The sequence below is a fragment of the Amblyomma maculatum genome, chromosome 1 (assembly GCF_055883805.1).
Source record: "Amblyomma maculatum isolate TAMU_Amacu chromosome 1, ASM5588380v1, whole genome shotgun sequence".
NCBI lineage: Eukaryota > Metazoa > Arthropoda > Arachnida > Ixodida > Ixodidae > Amblyomma > Amblyomma maculatum.
The window spans coordinates 127977520-127995810 of NC_139344.1; the positions used below are offsets into that span (position 1 = coordinate 127977520).

Genomic DNA, 18291 nt, shown 5'->3' on the forward strand with positions numbered 1-18291 from the left:
GTGCAAGGTGAAATGTTCTCTCTTCAGGACACCGAAAGACGCAGGGAAGAGGCAAGAGTGGGAGCGCAACAAGCGTGGCGGCAAAGGCAATAACATTGTTTATTGTCTCAGCTAGATGCATAAAGGAATATGTAAAACGAAAATTAAAAGGCGTAATAAATGAAAGAAAATAGGCTGGCTGAGTTCTAATAAAATTCAAGAGAACGATGATAAGGCCCTTGCGTGCAAGAAATGTACGAAGATGGGTTGCTCGGCGAAAGGCCCACTACCGTCAGGTGCCGATATTGTCGGCTTCAGTGGCGGGCAAACCCACAAGTGGTGAATATCTTCCTCATTATTTGTGAGTTGCAGACAGGAAATCCTGGACGTTGATATAAATATCGGTATATATAAATATCGGAGGATCCGGATCGGGGTTGCCCTCACATTACTTTAACACGAACAAGCTATAGTGTCGACGTTTGTGAGCGACACCTCAAACCCTGCTTTATTGAGCGAAGTTTTAAGACAGGTAAAGGTAATTGAGATTCCCCGGGATGTTACGCAACTCACGAAGGATGCCATCCCAATGCTGTTTCCTGATACTCCAAAATACTTGTTGAAACCCCTGCCTCTCAAGAGAAAGGATCACTTGTACAAGCAAAAACAGTCAGCAGGGCGACCTGCAGAGAAAGAAAAAAAGCGCACTGATCCTGAAGCATCAGTGGAGCCAGTTGAAGAATACAGCGGTGGTGGATCCCCAAGCAAAAAAAAAGTGTGTGGCAAAAGGTAGGGCCGACCTTTCTCGCCGACCAAAAAGTGGCCGGCCGACCTTCGGCACCCGAATGAGGGCCGGCGTCGGGGATTGACACTGACCTAACGTCGGCCGATTTTCGGCAATCGACTACGGCCCGACCTTTTGGCCCGACGTAATCGACCACCTGCCGCACGTGGGCCTGCCGTCTGCCAGCGTTACTGAATGGTCGGCCGCTCGTCTGCCCTAGCATTTTGCTGACGAAAGACCGTACGTCGGCCGGTTGCTTCCCGACGCCGGTTAGTGGCCGGCATCGCCCCTCGTGCAGGTATCATGCCATGCATTTTATATATCGTGGCCCATGGATATATAACGGGGTAGCACATACAAATGCGTCAAGAAAAGCAGTAGCTTTTCTGATGCCATGAAGAAACAAAAGCTGCAGTATTTGGTGAAAAATTTATTTGTCAACAGCGTTCAGAAAAAGCTCGCGATTTGCTTTTTTATAAGCGTGGATATATATATGACTGCGCGTGTGCCACATATGGAAGATGGGCTTGAGGCTTGGTCTCCTTCTATTGGCAGCCTGTCGATCACTTGATGTCTGCGACTGGTCGGATCTGCGGCAGGTTCCATCTTGGTCAGCTGTATGAAGAAAAGTGTTTTAATTAAATATTTCCTTTTCGCCTAGACTTTTACATTGCAGGCAAATATAGGGTGAAAAGGTAGAAAAAATAATGTCTGCTCACTGCCACCAACTGCACTATCACATCAATATATTTTATGCGCTTGACTTCATGCGACCCTACTGAAAACGCATTAGCGCAAAGCCGCAATAGGTAATCAGGATCCGTGAATCCGCGAGAAAGGCGCGATCACTTTGTTTTGCTGGAGTCATGATGTTGCAATTTGCAACCGTAGCGCACTCAAACCTTATCCTCCCGAAGCGCGTTCTTGCATGCTAATGCTGCAATTTAATAATTCTAGCAAAACCAAGTGTCCGCGCTTGTCATAGAGCGCGTATGAGGGATTCCAACGCGGCTGAACAAACAGTTTCCGCGATATTTACATGAAACTTACAATAAGTTTATTCCGTAGAATACAGCTTAATTTTCTCAAACTAGATGGAACTTTTACAGCAAAAGCGACCGGATATTTAACGATAAGTCATCTGATTTATTTTCGTTATTTAACAACCGAGCATTATTTTAAAAATTGTCTCATCAGCCAAGACGGCTATTTAGACAGCCCAACTCTTAGAAGCTTATAGAACCCGTTCTAAATTTTTAAAGCTTGAAACAAGTTAGCTGAACACCTCATGAGCATGTAAGCACCAGGAAATAATCCGCACGATGAAAATACAACTGCTTGCCCAGAAAGCAAGCGCACAGAGCAAAATCAATGTGAAACGGCTCAGATCTGTGTGCATCACATATATAATTCCAAAATCCACAAAATGAAAGCACTGGCTCACTTACCTTGCCAGCATACCGCATCACTCAATCATCAATTTTCACTTATATCCATCATTACAGCAGCAAAAAAAAAATAAATAATAATAAACACGGCATAAATCTTGTACTCAGTCCTGGCACGAGCTTGCTTGGCAGTAGCGATGATGCTTGTACAGCTTCTGATCGCTCCTATGGCGAGGGGTGCTGCAATATTTATATCAGTGATAGCATTTGACATTTAACTGGGTTGCATGCGTCCCATCGATGTGAGTCGGATAATCGAATTTTCCGAACAAAATCAGCGCTAATACCTGTCCGGCAAGTGCACCGCCATGAAGAAGCGAAAGACCAGCGTTTTAGTGTAGAGGAGACCAAGGACTTCGGGCTTCGGCGAAACGAGCTTCCACTGTCGAAGCCAGTTTCCAGATCAGCTGATATCGCCTCCCTGCACGATCAGCGCAAGGCGCGCACACCAATTACAAAATATGCATTTACAGTAACAAGATGCGCATAAGTCTCAAAACAATACATAATTAGTTGCAGTAAATTATCGTATAGAAGAAAATCAGCGATAATTTGACTTACCTGGTCGGTATACACGTCAGTGCATGCACTTCGATATGAAGAAGTGAAAGACGGGCGTTTTGGGGCAGAGGAGATCGGACCTCGGACTGCAGCGAAAAGAGCTAATTCCACCGCCGCAGCATCGTTTCCAAGTCGGCTCAGCACGTCTTCCTGCGCAATCAGAGCGAAATGCGCACACATCGATTATATATAAAAAAAAAAAAATGTACGTAGTAATAAGATGCGCATATATATACGCGCTCCAGAAACAGTTGCAGTATATTGTCGTATCGAACAAAATATGTGCTAATTGGACTTACCTGATCGGTATAGTGAGTGTCCCTCCATATTAAAAGGCGAGCATTTTGGGACAGGAGATACCCAAGGACCCAGACGCAGCAAAATGAGCCAATTCTGCCACCGCAGCCAGCCGCAGCCTTGTTTCCAAACGGCTCAGCAAGTCTTCCTGCGCGATCAGCGCCCACACCAATTATATATATATATATATATATATATATATATATATATATATATATATATATATATATATATATATATATATATATATATATATATATATATATATATAAAGATGCAAGGAGTATATAACAAGACGAACATATGCTCCAAAACAATACATTATTATGTTCAGTATAATATCGAATCTAGCAAAAAGCTCCTCTGATCAAGACCGAAAGATCATGTACTTACGCATGTTTTGGTGAACTTCAGCACGAAGAACCTGTACAGAGCGGCTGCAATCATCAGCTGCATATATGGGCTGTTCTTTTCAAACGCTGACTGCTGCAGGAGGTTGAGACAGATTGAATTTGAGCGAAATAAAAGCGGACGATAAAATTAGGCAGTAGGCATCCCGCGCGCCCACACGGACTCACGGAGGCTGGCCGTCGACTGAGTGGCGCCGCGCATCTTAGCTCGCGCGGGATGTGTTTTCTCGCCTTTTGGCCACGTGACCTCAAGAAGGGAGGAGGGGGGGGGGGGGAAGCTGCAAAAGCAGGGAGAATCTCTCTGTGTGCGGTGCATGCAATTCTTTTTTTTTTTTTTTTCGCCGCTATTTCTCTCTGCTTCGGCATTCCTGTCGCCCCCCGCGGTAGGGTGCCTCGATGCCTTTCGCCTCCCCGTGGTTCTTTCCGCTTTGCCGCAGGGAGAAGAGATGGACCGATAGGGGGGAGCGGGTCCCGCGCAGCGAGAAGCAGTTTTCTTTCTTTTTCACGCCCCCTCCCTCCCCCCCTCCCTCGTCGTTCAAGAAGCGTCGAGGTAGTTTCTTTTCTTTTCTTTTCCTTTTTCTACGGCTTCTGTAGAGCCCCCGTCTTGATACCAGCGGCTGTAGTTCTTTACATGAAAAAAATATGGCTTGGAGTGAATGTATGTAATGTTCTTTTAACCGAATATCTTCCACATAAACCAAGTGTGGGGCAGTAGAACACCTGCAGCTTCATTTAGCCAAAATAGCAAGACCTGGCTACGTATATAGTGTTCAGCAACTTTATCGGAACCGTCTTGGAAACTTTTCCAAGACGGTTAAGTTGCAGAACACTGTATATTATGAGTGCTTTTGCTGAGATTACATAGTCCATGCGGATTTATACTTCCCAAAGCAGTACGTGGGTTATTTAGAGCCCCTCGGGCTGTATAATTCTATCAGCAGGCTCAAATGATATAGTGTCAATATATATCATGCACGCGGTATAACTCAATGTTGCATAAAAATAGCTGTTTCAATGATACAAATTTTCCACTCTTATCCTGCTAAGCCGACTGCCTCATGGAATTTAGAGGGGAAACCTGCTGTATTGCAGGAGACTTTACTTTGATATGCACAATGTTATTTAATGATATATTATAGCAGCAGTGAATACGCGGCTGGGGAAAAGGGGATTCGAGGAACTTTATATATATTCTGGCATTTCATACCATATTTCTGCGTGTGAGGCTGACGTTGAAGAATTTAACAATGTAGACCGCCACTGGTGCAGGAGCCGATCGATCCTCGTCATGTTGCGCGGGATTCTCAAAACGCAATCCCTTTGAATTTTCTCAAAAGAACCAAAGGTTACTTCTTGCACAATGCTTGTGTTCGCAGGAAGTATACGTTCGACCGGCGAATCGTCCGGGCGATCGGCTTTTTGCGTGCCTTTCATTTTTATTTGAAAACTATCAGGACCACATTTGTGTTCTGGATAAAGACAGTCGGCCTCGGCATATTGATATATAAGGAATAAAGCTTTCCTAATCAACGTGTTTTAACTGAGGCGGGCAAATATTTGTCCCAAGCTGTTCCATTTATCCTCATGTCGGCAATATACTCGAGTTTCGTCTATCGAGAGTGCAGCATATATGTATATATGCGAAGCGTTACAGCTCATTTGGTCCAAAAGCCACCTCGCTAACCCGGTTTTCGCTTGAGTATCGTCGGGTTTTGTCTGAAATATTCGGAATGTGGTAGTAAATATGGAGATGCGGTCCAGGTTCCCACCGGGATCTGTGACAGATGCTGCGCCTTTACTTTCCTATAACCAATTTACAATTAACTGCGGTTGCCCTCCGAAATAGAGAGATAGAGAGAAGAATGAGAAGGCGTTGTATCCCGTCGAATGTTAAGGGGAAGCTTGAGCGTCCCCCTAATTTTTATTTCCTTCTTTCAAATATTATTAACTATTCCATCGTACCACTGTGTAAGGTCGTGGAACAATTTACTCGACTGCAGACGTGCGTGCGTACGTGCATGCGTCACACACGGCTTCGTGCCGATGTCGGGATAGACTATTAACTCAATAATCTCGGACATCTTGTTCATCCTAAAGTTATAGCTAATTAACGTATGCGCGAAACTTCTGATAAAGCCTAGTGCACACAGGTGCCAACTTTCCCACATCTGTGTTCCTTGATTGTTTATTGATCCAGCCTCCCAATGATACGACCCTGCATGGCTTAGCACGTGTTTTCTTTTGGATTCCTCTTGCAAAGTCAATCTACTTTGATTATATTTTCACTATAGCTAGGTGGTGGCGCCTATCTGGGTTCCGCCTTGTCTTCATTATGCCCTTTGTTGTGCGCTATTGGGTATCCGAGTTAGTGGATCACATAGGTTAAGTTGGGCGGCCTTAACTTTTATACTGGCTTGGAAGTAGAAGGCAAATGCTTGTAGTGCATGGTCAGGGGAAGCAGGCGCACGTGTTCGCATAGTTAGAGGAGATGTTTGTAGACGCAGCATGGATAGCCATAGCAGTATCTAATATTTGCGAAGCGCTCTGCTATTCTGCGCCCCTATACATATGTGCCAAACGTATGCGAAGTGGGAGACGCCTGTTGCACCCAATCTCCCGCATGCTCTATAAGAGACTTTCGGTGGCGCACTGAGTGTGGCGTATTCGATCCCCACCAAATTAAGACAGGCTTTACAGCTGGCTTATTGATCCGCACAATATCAACTTTGGTCAGGTCGAGTCTCACACACGTGTCCTTAAGGACTGCGTCGCAGCTTGGACATTCCGCTGCCTAGCGCCGTGAGCTTTTTCGTCGCACAGTGGAAGCGTTCGTCGCGAAGCGTTCGAACAACGTGTAGTGAAGTCCGTGGGATTGATCATTTGGCAGAATAGGAACGCGGTCGATCGTATTCTTTCGGTGACCCCGTTGTCTACTGTTCCCCATGCTAGTGCGTCTCACCTAGATATAGCCAGCTGTTAGTTCTTGGAGAGCAAAGCTTTATCCGGAGGTTGTTGACGCGGCACATCCACCTCAGGAAGGTCACTTGTACATCGAAGTGATTTGAACTGGGTTCTTGTCTTGAAAGACGCAAGCCTGCGGCTCACGCGTATATGTGTGAGCACAAAGGATCGAGCAATCGACTGTCTGGAAATTTGTTAGGGGGTCAGAGCTCCCGAGGGAGTCCTGTTGCAGCTGCGCATTATTGATATACAACGTGTGACCAGAAACTCACTGCATTATATATTTCTTGCCGCTACTTTATATGTTCGGTACTGTTTGCTGTTTTACTGAAACATTATTTATTGTCCCAGTGTGTTTTGCTATTTCCATGTTTATCAATAAGATTTCTTTGGTTCCCTGCTATGTAATGGTTGAAGTTCACGCCTATGACGTCATGATCGTTTCTACTCTCTTATCCCGGTACTTTTCAAGCAGAAGTCTTAAGTTTCTGGACCTATGCAGCATTCCTTCCATATGCAGGGCTATTCTACAAGCGATCTCTCGGCTTAGTACGTACGACAGATAATTCGCTTTAATAACTTCCGATACATGTTCACGCCTTAAAACTAAAAGTTCTCCATATTATTAGTCTGCAAGCCACAACAAAAACCTGAAATTGCGGCAGCTGCTTCAGGAAAGAATTCTTTTCAATTAGCTTCTTTTATTGCGCGTACCTCGTGTAGCTCTCAATAAATATTCTTAATTTTCAATCACTCTGTCAAAACATAGGGGTCTCAAACTCATATTGATATGCAGGATGCGTTGAGAAAATATGTCTCTCGCGGACCAGGAGTGGACAGTAACAAGCAAGAAAATATAGAAGCCATAATTCAAAACAATCTGTAAAACAAAAGCGAAATACTAATAAAATAAATAAAAATCAACTGTTTCGTTCCTATGAAACCACACTCCCATTCTTTGAGCAAAAAGAAAAAAGGAACAAAAAAAAAAACAAAAAAAAAGCGGAGCATCTTCGATTTTTTGTGTCCAAACGCGCCGGAGGAGCGCGTTACTTCAGGATGGCTTGGCGGAGTTACTGAAAGGATACAGCGGTTGAAAACTACTACAGTCACTTGTCCTGACAGTATATAAATGCGAATGAAAAAGAGGTCTGGTTGTCCAGCGCCTAGTTATTGAAGGTAACAAAGTTGACTGTCTTGTAATTTTAACTAATAACGCACAACTTTGGAAAACGCGCTTACATTTCCAACATTTCGTTCGCACGTACAGCGTCCTCGTGCGCTCGAGATCGTCTCTTGGTCGCGCTCTACACTTCTGCAATGAACTTGAAAGCACGCACGCACCCACGAGCACAAGCTGCCGAGTCTTCCAAGAACTGTTGACAAGAAGCGGGGGAGAAGGGGGGGGGGGGGTAGTTTCCGGTGTAGAATCGGACCGCTCGCTGCGAAAATGCGCCCCTCCGACTTCCGAAAAAAAAAATGAAAAGAGCCGCCCGTCCCACCCCGGCAGGTCGTAAAAGAGGATGAATGGGCCACACGCAAAGAAACAAAACCAAATGACAAGGACGCTGGCCCGTTTTCTCGCGGCTCTTATGGCGAATTCCAATCGCAGAACTGGAGCAACGCGCACGCTCCATCACAGAACGCCTCAATCCGGCGGAGAGCACGCTCCCAGACTCTGCGTTTCGAATACTCTTGCTCTGGCCGGAGCAAGTAGGTGGCGCTCGCGAGCAAACGGAGATAAAACCCCTTGATACTTTGAAAGTTACGCCAACGATTGAACTTTGCCGCCGCCGCGCTACCTCCTCGCCTCCTCCTCGCCCCTTGCGCGCCCCTTCGCTGAAGGCCGGCTCTCCGCCCGATTTCCTGAGCGACGATTGGTCTCCTTGCCGTTGCCCTTGGAAACCAACGCGCGTCCGGCGTTTTCCTTGTGTTTTCTTTTTCCTTCGCGCCATTTTTCCCCTATTCTCGGCGAGCGAATATTGCGCGCTGTGCTTTTATTGCAGCGTGCAAGCTCTATGCCGTGCTGTTGTGCGTACAACTGCAGCAAGCGACCTGAAGATGGTTATGCGGTATTCATGATATCTCAAGGCAAGAGTGACGGCTTGCGCACGGGTGAATGGATTCACAAGATTAGTCGAAAGACGTTTATTCCTAGAAACAACAGAGTTGTTTGCGACGTCGAGTGCCTTTCTCACTCCCCGTAATAACGCGTCACCTGACGCTGCGTTTTTTATTCCTGCTTGCTGCTCAATATTTTTGCGGCGGCAGCATGTTCATTGTATAAAAATAAGGTTGTCCTCTGCAGCATGCTGAATATTCTGCGAGGCTCCAAGGCTCCATCATTTAACACGCTTCGACTTCTGTACAGTGAGAAACAGGGCGCTATAATCTGCTTTTTGCTGTCAGAAATAACTGGAAAATTACAGTCTCTCGATTGCATTTGTCGCGATTATGCTAGGATCCCTGGCCTCCTTCACTAAAAATCAAAATTCGGGCTTGTAGAGGAGCTAGCCTTTCCAGCTTTTACTTGTAGTGTGCGTCGGTTACTCGGGAGCATTGAATTCTGGCCCTGAAAAACTCTTTGGCAAGTAAACCCGAGGTATTGCGGGTAATCTGCACTAGTTAGGTCGTATGGCATTTTTTTTTTTCAATTCTTGAATGTGTCTTGCCATGCTTCGACGCACGCGTGGGTTAAAAAATATGCGTTCGTTTTATCAGGGATACGGCCAATGTGCAGGAGGTGTTCATATGATCACACATGCTTCACTTTGACCATGACTACAAGGCGTTGGCAGGTTACCTTCGCTTTGAAAGCTGGAGCTCTAAAAGCGCGATTCCGCGTATTCATTTATTGCGAGAAAAGTTATCCCATCGATGTCAAATCAGCCGGAATCATTGCATCAATTTTCTGTATTTACGAAACTTAAACAATCAATGATGATTATAGTTATTATGTAAAAATAGGGGAACATTTTGCGAGCAACAATTCTTAACACTGTAACATATTACTCATTTCAATTGTATGCAAGATTTTTTTTTTTCACCTAGCCTGAGTAATTATCTCATCGCTCTATGTTCTAGCTACATTTCACTGAAGACCAGTTTGAGCCGCCAATATTACACGAACTCGAAAAAAAAAAACAGACCAAACGCAGTTCCATCAATTTTCTCTCACCGACCTGTCCTGAAGTAAAAGAAGCCTCCTCGACAGAGACATGAACCTCGCGCTGATAGTAGTCAGTTATTTCTGTGGCTTGCTCTTTTCCCGCCTCCATTTATGAGAAAACAAGAAAGTATAAGAATTAAAAGTCAATGTATAGTTGTCTGGTCAGATATTATGAGATAATAGAGATATGACTGACAACGTAAGTCAATGAAAATTGAAGTATACAATGGGTCATGGGACGGCATCAGATTAAATAGTGATGGTTATGAATAGTGATAGGTAATGATGGTGACTGTTACGGATAATAATAGTAAATTATAGTAATAGGCCCGGATAGTGAGGTGATAGTGTTCGTTGCGGATAGTGACAGTTACGATAGGTCTCTGGCATTAGTAGATGTAGTGATAGATAGGATAGCGATAGTTAATGAATTGGCAGTTATATGCTTTCTCATTTCCGCACGTTGAAGACCTATGTGCACCTTGTAATTTTTTTATTTGATTGTTGCGTTCAATGAAATCAAGCTCTTTTACACAGCGCATGAGACCACAGCATGCTTGCCCCAGAACTTCAGTGTATCGGCAATAGGGCCCACCACTTCTCCCAGTGTACCCTGCTGTCTTTTAACCACACGCGAAGTCAGTGAGGGGCCACGTACTCATAAAATTATTTAATTCCTCCATCAGCATCATATCAAGACTGCCGTGGCAAACCTGTTCCTTGCCTCGAAGCAGCAAGGAACAGCTCAAAATTTGATTTTATACAAAATTAACTAATGAACGCAGATTATCGCGGATCGCTAACTAGCACAGTGCCATTACACTTGGCCTAAGCTTTCCAACGGTATACGGTTCGGTGTTGCAGCTAAAATTTAGATTTTAATTGCAATTTACTAAATATCAATTAATTTGGCCCAGTAATTGATTGAAATACATGTACAATTAACCAATAATCCAATCTCATGGTTGATCACGTGACATATACTATGCTTAGAGAGATAGCTTCACAGTAGCGAAATAGACTAAGTCCTGCTTTAACCTTCTCTAATCTTGAAGTTCAAAGCACCAGCCTGGATCGTTTTCTGAAGTTTTACCGCGGTGACAGATTTCACGCTCTAAAAAAAACAAACACAAAGTCAGAGGCAGTACTAGATTAAGTGCACAAAGTAAAACCTTATCATGAGACTTAAAAAGTGTCTGTAGCACAGAACTCGCCTGAAAGCTTTGTTTATCAGTATTCCCCATTCAAACAGTTCTAAGAAGAAACCAATCAATTCATGAACTTTACTATAGGCATTCTCAATGCTTTTCTCGCAATTTTTCAAAAATTTTGTGCACTCCTGGAGCGCAGACCTGGCCCAAAAGCTCGCGCTTCACTCACTGCTGCGGCCGGCCGGCGGGCGTCAGGGGGAAAAAGCGTGTCGTGCGCAGCGCTCGCCGCCGCCGCGCGAGGAGAATCGAGGAGGAAAGCGCGGCGCGGAGGAGAGTGTCGCTACTTTCAAATTATCAAGGGACTTTAAACGGAGACAGAGAAAGTACCCATCATTCCTTTCACTTGCCCGCGCTTTTCGTACGCTCGCGTCGTCTGCTTTGCAAGCCTGCAGCCTTTCTTCCCTTTGATATGGAGGTTACACCAGCCGTTTACGCAATTATATCCTCCTTGCTCGAAGAGCCGAGCGCGGACACACACGGTAAGACTCCTTCAGCACTTCCTTTAATATGGAAGAAAACTTCGGTTCACGTACCGAATATTTGCAGTCTTCCAGAGCCGAGCTGTAACGTGCGCGGCTTTGAGTTTACACGGACGATGGACATATAAATAGGTGATTCTTGATTCTTCGACCGATGAGTCGGAACTGCTGCTCTCCGACTCGCTGTCCTCAAGCAAAGCGAGCGCAAGAGCGCGACGCGAATCACCATCCATGGCGGCGGCAAATACTGATCGTCTGCTATGGAGCGGCGCGTTGCAGATACCAACCCAACGCTGCCAACGCGGCGAGCCACCGGAAATGGATGCGCTAGCTAGCGCATGCGCAAGCGTCGCTCGGAAAGTCACGTCACGCAAACTTCCGGTCGGTTCCCCCGATTTCGGCGGAGCAGTTTTGACTGCTCCGCGGAGCGACCCTTGCTCGGCAATTGCTCCCGTTCTGCGTTTGGAAGACGCGATCCGTGTTCCGGATCTGCGTTTGGAAGACAATTGCTCCGAAAGGAGCAGAAAACGTTGCTCTGGAAGTGCTCCTGCTCTGCGATTGGAATTCACCATTAGCTTTACCCACAAAACTGCATGCTCTCTTCAAAGTCGGCGTGTATACATCTCTTCTCTCGCCCAGTCAGGAATGCTCGCCACCAACTTTCGAGCTGCGGGGGTGACCCAGTTGCCCCGCCCTTCCCACCATTTCCCCCTCTTTTCCGCCCTTCCTTCGAAACGTCCGAGCGTGAGGTCGGTTTTGTTTCGTCCGGGTCTCCCTCCGTGTACGCATTTCTCTTCTGCTACGAAGTAGTGTTTTTAGAATTTGTCTCTTTGCTTGCCTGCCGGAGCGTTCGCCGCGGCCAAGGCTTGCCAGTGCCCTACGCATAATTTCTGCCCCCGTGTGCTTTTTCTCTTCTGTCCGCTTCTTTTATTTTACACAATAGCCTTCTCCTCCCTTACAATGAGAAGTTGCGTCTACTCAAGTGCCCTGCCATATAGCGGACGCATTTCAGTGAGTGATACGGGCTAAATGGGGTGTACGGGAGCTTGTGCGCCAAAATATAACTGATGTTACAGCACCTACAGCTGCGCTTCGTAATAAGCAAACAGTATAATGACATGATCTACACATGAAATCGCGGTCACCTTGTGGCTTGCTGTTTATCAGAACTCGGTAAATAATTTTACTAACAGCTATAAGGTTCACTAAACATGTGAGCGACAAGTTAAACAAACAATAGCATTAATTAATGTAACAAAACATTTACACTGAATAGCGTGTATCATTTTGTTCCATACTAAGCGCAAATTACATAACATCGCGAAAAACCAAAGCCAAGTAACAGGCAAATTTTAAAAAAAAGTAGCAGTCGTGCTCTTCATAACTTTTTTTCAATGTACCGCCTCAACAGTCGGGCCAACGCATTGCCGCACTCTTGCCATTAACCTGGCGCTGTGCCCGGCATTTAGTCCGCCCAAAAAGTCGGGCCAAAGGCCGCTGCGAACTAGTTGCCGAAATGGCTGGCGGCTACCTCCGGGCCGACCGCTTGCCGTGGTTTACTAGCCGACTAAGTAGGTTGCCGACCATTTTCCGAACGTCGGCCACACGTAAATGGTCGGCCAAGGATGCTTGGGTCGTGTGACGCGAGCCTGCCCCAGGAATGCAGAAAGCTGCATGCCACCGCCACTGGGGACAAATGTCGATATTTCTGATGTTGAGCAATTAACATTCGCATAGTGCCACTCAAGCGAGAACGAATCTCCAGAGGCAATCTACGCAAATCGGCGAGTTCTGTTCCATCGCAGTGATACAGGTGAAGCTGCCATGAATGCTGCTGTGTGCATTCGAGGAAACAAAGTCAAGGAGATAGCTGTAACGTCGACGACAGAAGAGGTAATTAATTTTCTGCAGGACATTTCAAAACTCAGCTTGTGTTCTGGCAGCGGATTGAAGCCTATTACCAAGACCTTTCCCTCCTACAATGGGCGTTACTTAATTTGCGACGAACTGTACCAATATTTTTGATGCAGCTTGCATATAGCCTGCAATACTTGCGAAAGTTAACTCAGAACGCCCTGTCAAGAAGAAGAAAAAAATTAAGAAACAGACTTCTAAGTCTCGAGCAGTTTGTTGTACGAAGGACAAGGTGGCAAAGCTGGTAAAAGCTCTAGGTGAAATGAAAAATGAAAAGGAACACCTTTCAAGGACAGAGTTTGAAAGAAATGTTAGTGCCCTTCCTCTCAACTAACAGCTGACTGTTAAAATATGTTTCAGAGGTTGCAAAACACAAGTCAACAAAAGTGATGGCATACTCTGATGAGTGGCTACTAGACTTCCTAAGCACCAAAGAATGCCTATCAGCAGTTTGCCTGAAGCGCGGTGCGAGTTGAAGGGCTCGGGTTCCCATCTTGCGTGCTTTAATTGTGCATGCATCCGAAAGTTTCTAGTTCTACATACGTGTTACAACTTAGCTAAACGTCCGAAGAAGTTAAGATGAAACTATAGCGTGAATGAAAACGCCGGCGACAGCGCTCTGTTGCTCGCACGCATGGTCCTTGGAGCCTAGAATGTGCGTCTAGTACAGTCCTCCATGCAAGCGCAATTGTTTGCACAAAATCCTCAGAAGTCTTCATGACAATACAGCACGGCGGTAGCTTCAGGAGGATAATAGGGTATAAAAAGCAGCTTCGTTTCTACATCGGCTCAGGGGCATGCGCGCAAAACTTCGCTCACGAAAAAAAAAAAATCGTATCCTTGGTTATGCCAACAACTCGGCTGCGAATTCAATATTACGAATAAACTGAAATCAAAGACTAAAGAGCGGCATCGCATGTACAAGGCACCTGACAATGAGCATATGAGCGAATGCATTTCGAAGCGCACGGGCGCGCGCGTCGTCTGCTCCGCCGGCAGTGGCACTCCGCTTCACCGCAGCGCCACCGCAGCGATCATTCAGCGGCAGCCCCCGCCAATATTTCTAGGGACCCTACGGCGGCGACGACGCCAGACGAGCCGCTGACCCAGCGATGGTACTGGTGGCGCCACCTCATGCTGCTTACAACAACTCAAACCTTCTGCCAGAAACGTTCGCCCCCTCTTTTCCTTCCACAGAGTTGTAGCAGCACGAGGTGGCGCCACCAGTACTATCGCTGGGGCAGCGGCTCGTCTGGCGTCGTCGCCGCCTCATGAGATGGGAACATTTGACTTCTTTGATCGAATCAGGCAAGTACTCGTCGCCGCCTCATAAGATGGGAACATTTGACTTCTTTGATCGAATCAGGCAAGTACCCCAAACAAATTTGGTATTAAAAAATACTAGCGACAATATGCCTCTCCTGTGAAAAAATTTAACTGCGAGGTTTCCACGGTTTAGCTGGTAGAAGCATTCTACATCGTGCCTCTAATAGTGCAACGCGCTGTAGTAACGTTGATCTTTTCCACATTTCCTTTTTAACCCTCCCACGAAAATGACCCTGAATTCTCTTCTCTCTGCTCTCCCACACCATATGGAGTTCTAAAATATAGTTTGATCTTTAACAAGTGCAGCTCTAAAACATTTTTTTTTTCTCTATATTCTATAGATTTCATTTGCATGAAATGCTACTGTCTTGATGTAAAAAAAAAAAATAGCACACAACCACTCAGGGGATGAGCCAAGATTGGTGCGAGACGGTATCATTTTAAACAATTGATAAATCATGATAATATCATAATGAAATTGAAAATTGGTAGCTGGTTGCCTGAGAGATTGGACAGCGGAACTATACGACTTGTAGAAGGAGAGAGCTGCTATTGTCTCAGTCGACAAAAAAGAAAACGAAGGTAGGTTGTATGGTGATATTCGCTGTTGTTAAAAGGGGCCACTTTGATTACGCTTCTGAACGTTCGCATTCTTGGGAAGTAATACTGGGCGCACGAAGAACAGAAACAATTACATAACGATATGCTTCACCTACAGCTTTAATGACATAGTGACAAAATCGGGGCTACCTAATCCATGCATAATAATAATGCACTTTTTTTTTTCGAAGAGTTTGCCACAAGGCATAAGTTGAGAAAAGGGGAATGGGATGCAGGAGATAAAAAAAAGTGCATTATTATTTTCACAACCCCAGCCTCAAATTTTGAAACCTGTGGTACTTTAGCTTTCACTGAAATTTCTACGTGTAATTCAAAAGAGGGCTAATTTTTAGGGCAGATTTGATGAGATCTAAGAGAAATTGATGTATAATCATAAGACATTGGGGATGCTACATGGTAGATGCTAGTTCCAGAGTCTGACCTTGGAAAACAAGGCTTACGAAGTCAACGTCTACCTGGCGGCGCCTGAGGACGTCATCAGAGGAGTTATTCATGGAGTGGATCCAAACACACCATCAGAGGAGCTTCTATCAAACATCCGACTACGCACACAAGGGGTCGAACTCGTTCAAGCACGAATGTTGGGAAAGTCTCGCACGGCAGTGCTGACATTCATAGGCCCCATTCTCCCCCGCTACGTCATCTATTACGGGGGAGAGACGGCATGTTACCCATATCGACCAAACCAACAGATCTGCCAAGACTGTCTCAAGGCAGGCCACAGAGCGGATGTCTGCCCAACACCCAACGCCAACGTATGTCGAAACTGCGGCCTTCATGAACCAGAGGAAAACCACACCTGTGAAGCCAAGTGCGTGGCCTGCCAGGGAAACCACCCAACGGGAGACAAGGCCTGCAAGCAGCGCCTCAGGGCACATATCGGACGTTACAACAACAAAGCTAAACAAAGCAATAACAATCAGCAACAGAAGCCCCCCAAGCAGCACGTCAGCCGGAGAGATCAGCAGATCAAGCCGATGGAGCACCGCTGGTTTTCGTCGGAGGAGGAGGAACAGCAGCTGGCAGAGAAACAGAGACCCCAGTCCCGATCGAGATCCAAGGGACGGGACTTGACAGCCTACTATTCCCAACAGAAGACACAACAGATCAGGCCCAACCAGCAGGGACCACCAGAAGCGATAGGGGCGACGCCAGACAAGCTAGAGCACGACAGCAAAAGGGTAAGCTGGGCTCAGGTTGCCTCTCCCACTGCTCTAAACGGGTATGGTCCATGCCAGGATTGCACTAGGCTCGAGGAACAAAATAGACAACTGAAAATAAAACTATCAGAACAACAGAAACGCCTTAATAAGGTGGAACAACAACTACAACAACTGCTACAAATGGGTCAGAAGCAAACTGCCCCCCAACCCTCATCAATAGTATCGATACAGCCACAACCGGTACAAAATGCTGTAAACACCTCCGCATCTCAACCTCAACAGGCGAGTGTACTCCAAACGCAACGGCAGAAAACGCTTACGCAAACTCTCGGACTTCACACTCAAGAAAACGCACCTAGCATTCTTACTCAAATGCAACAAATGATTATTCAAATGCAGCAGACCATGACACAACTAACCAAACAACTCCAAGACCAACAAATTGCCACGCAAACTCAATTTGCGGCAGTTCAAGAAGAATTCAATTCGAAAATCCAAATAATAACTCAGGGGGTGCGAAAACGCACGGGAATCCCCGATGACCCTCGACTAAAAACCCACCGAAGGTCCGCTGGCATGACAGATCTCAGCGACTGCGAGTCAGTGGCGAGTAACGCTGATGGCTGCCTCCCCTAACCGGCAACCAAACCACCTAGAGCTCTGGCAGTGGAACTGTCGCTCCTTCAAGAGGAAACGCAGCTCCCTGCAGATGTTTATTCAAAATCAACCGATACCTCCGGACGTCATCTGTCTCCAAGAAACAGGATGCACAACATACCTCAAAGGATACCTCACATACACCCATGACACGGCACCTAAAATAGCTACACTAGTGGCCCCCACACTAACAGTCATACCGCACGACCTTCCCTTCAGTGAAATTAATCAAGTTCTCATCGAGATCATCTCTCAAAAAAGAAGAAAGCAGAGTGTGTTTGTTCTAAACCTTTACAGTCCTCCAAGCAACACGCAGGAAGATTTCAAGCCACTTTTACTGGAATGCACACGCATAGCGGGAACGAACCCCCTTATTATTATGGGGGACCTAAACGCTGTACATACGGCATGGGGCTACCACAAGGACACCCCGAAGGGAACCAAGTTGTTGGAAGCGGCTGAGCAGCTGGACCTCTGTCTTATGACGGACACCATGTCCCCCACTAGAATAGGAAACAGTGTAAGCAGAGACACCTGCCCAGACCTAGCTTTCACCAAAAACATAGGACATTGCACCTGGACCAACCTAGAAGAAACACTTGGCAGCGATCACAAAATCCTTAGCTTATCCCTAATGACAACCCGTATGAAAAGTAACATTGGCTCTACTAAAATAACAGACTGGGATAAGTTCAGACAAATTAGACAGCCACACGACGGCATCAAAACAATTGAAGATTGGGTTTAAAGCCTGAAGGATGCTCATGCAAAAACGACCAAGACTATCAACACAACGACAAAAACCCCAGAAGTAGACAGACATCTCCTACATTTATGGGAAGCCCGAAAAAGTCTATTAAAACGGTGGAAAATGCAAAAATTAAATAGAAAACTTAAAATGAAGATAGCACAGGTTACGGCTGAAGCACAAGAGTATGCTATAAAGCTCGCCAAGCAAAACTGGGCAGATTTCTGCAATTCGCTGAAAGGTACCCTAAGCACGGCTAAAGCATGGTCAATATTAAGAAGCATGATAGACACATCAAAAACCAAAACGGCCACAAGAAGAACCCTCCACACCATAGCCCATAAATACCCGGGCACAGATGCAGAGTTGATCACCGCCATGCACAAGAAATACATAGGAGACCCTACTCCGGCTTGCCAAACTTCATATGCGGGTCAACCAAACCCCTCCCTTGACTCCCCCATAACACTGGCGGAGGTCTACTCAGCCGCCCGTACATTTACAAGAAACACTGCCCCTGGAGGAGACAAAGTCACCTACGCTATGATTAGGAACTTAAGCAC

The 18291-nt window shown here is 45.9% G+C and overlaps 1 long non-coding RNA gene across 1 annotated transcript; it reads right to left on the reverse strand.

The window, feature by feature from the left end:
* Positions 1–1313: 1313 nt before the first annotated feature.
* LOC146203893 (uncharacterized) lies at positions 1314–3182 on the reverse strand. The gene is made up of 4 exons (XR_014702521.1): positions 3072–3182; positions 2773–2922; positions 2499–2632; positions 1314–1378 (listed from the first exon to the last, which is right to left on the reverse strand). It is a non-coding gene; the product is annotated as an uncharacterized LOC146203893 (long non-coding RNA).
* Between the last annotated feature and the right edge of the window lie 15109 nt (positions 3183–18291).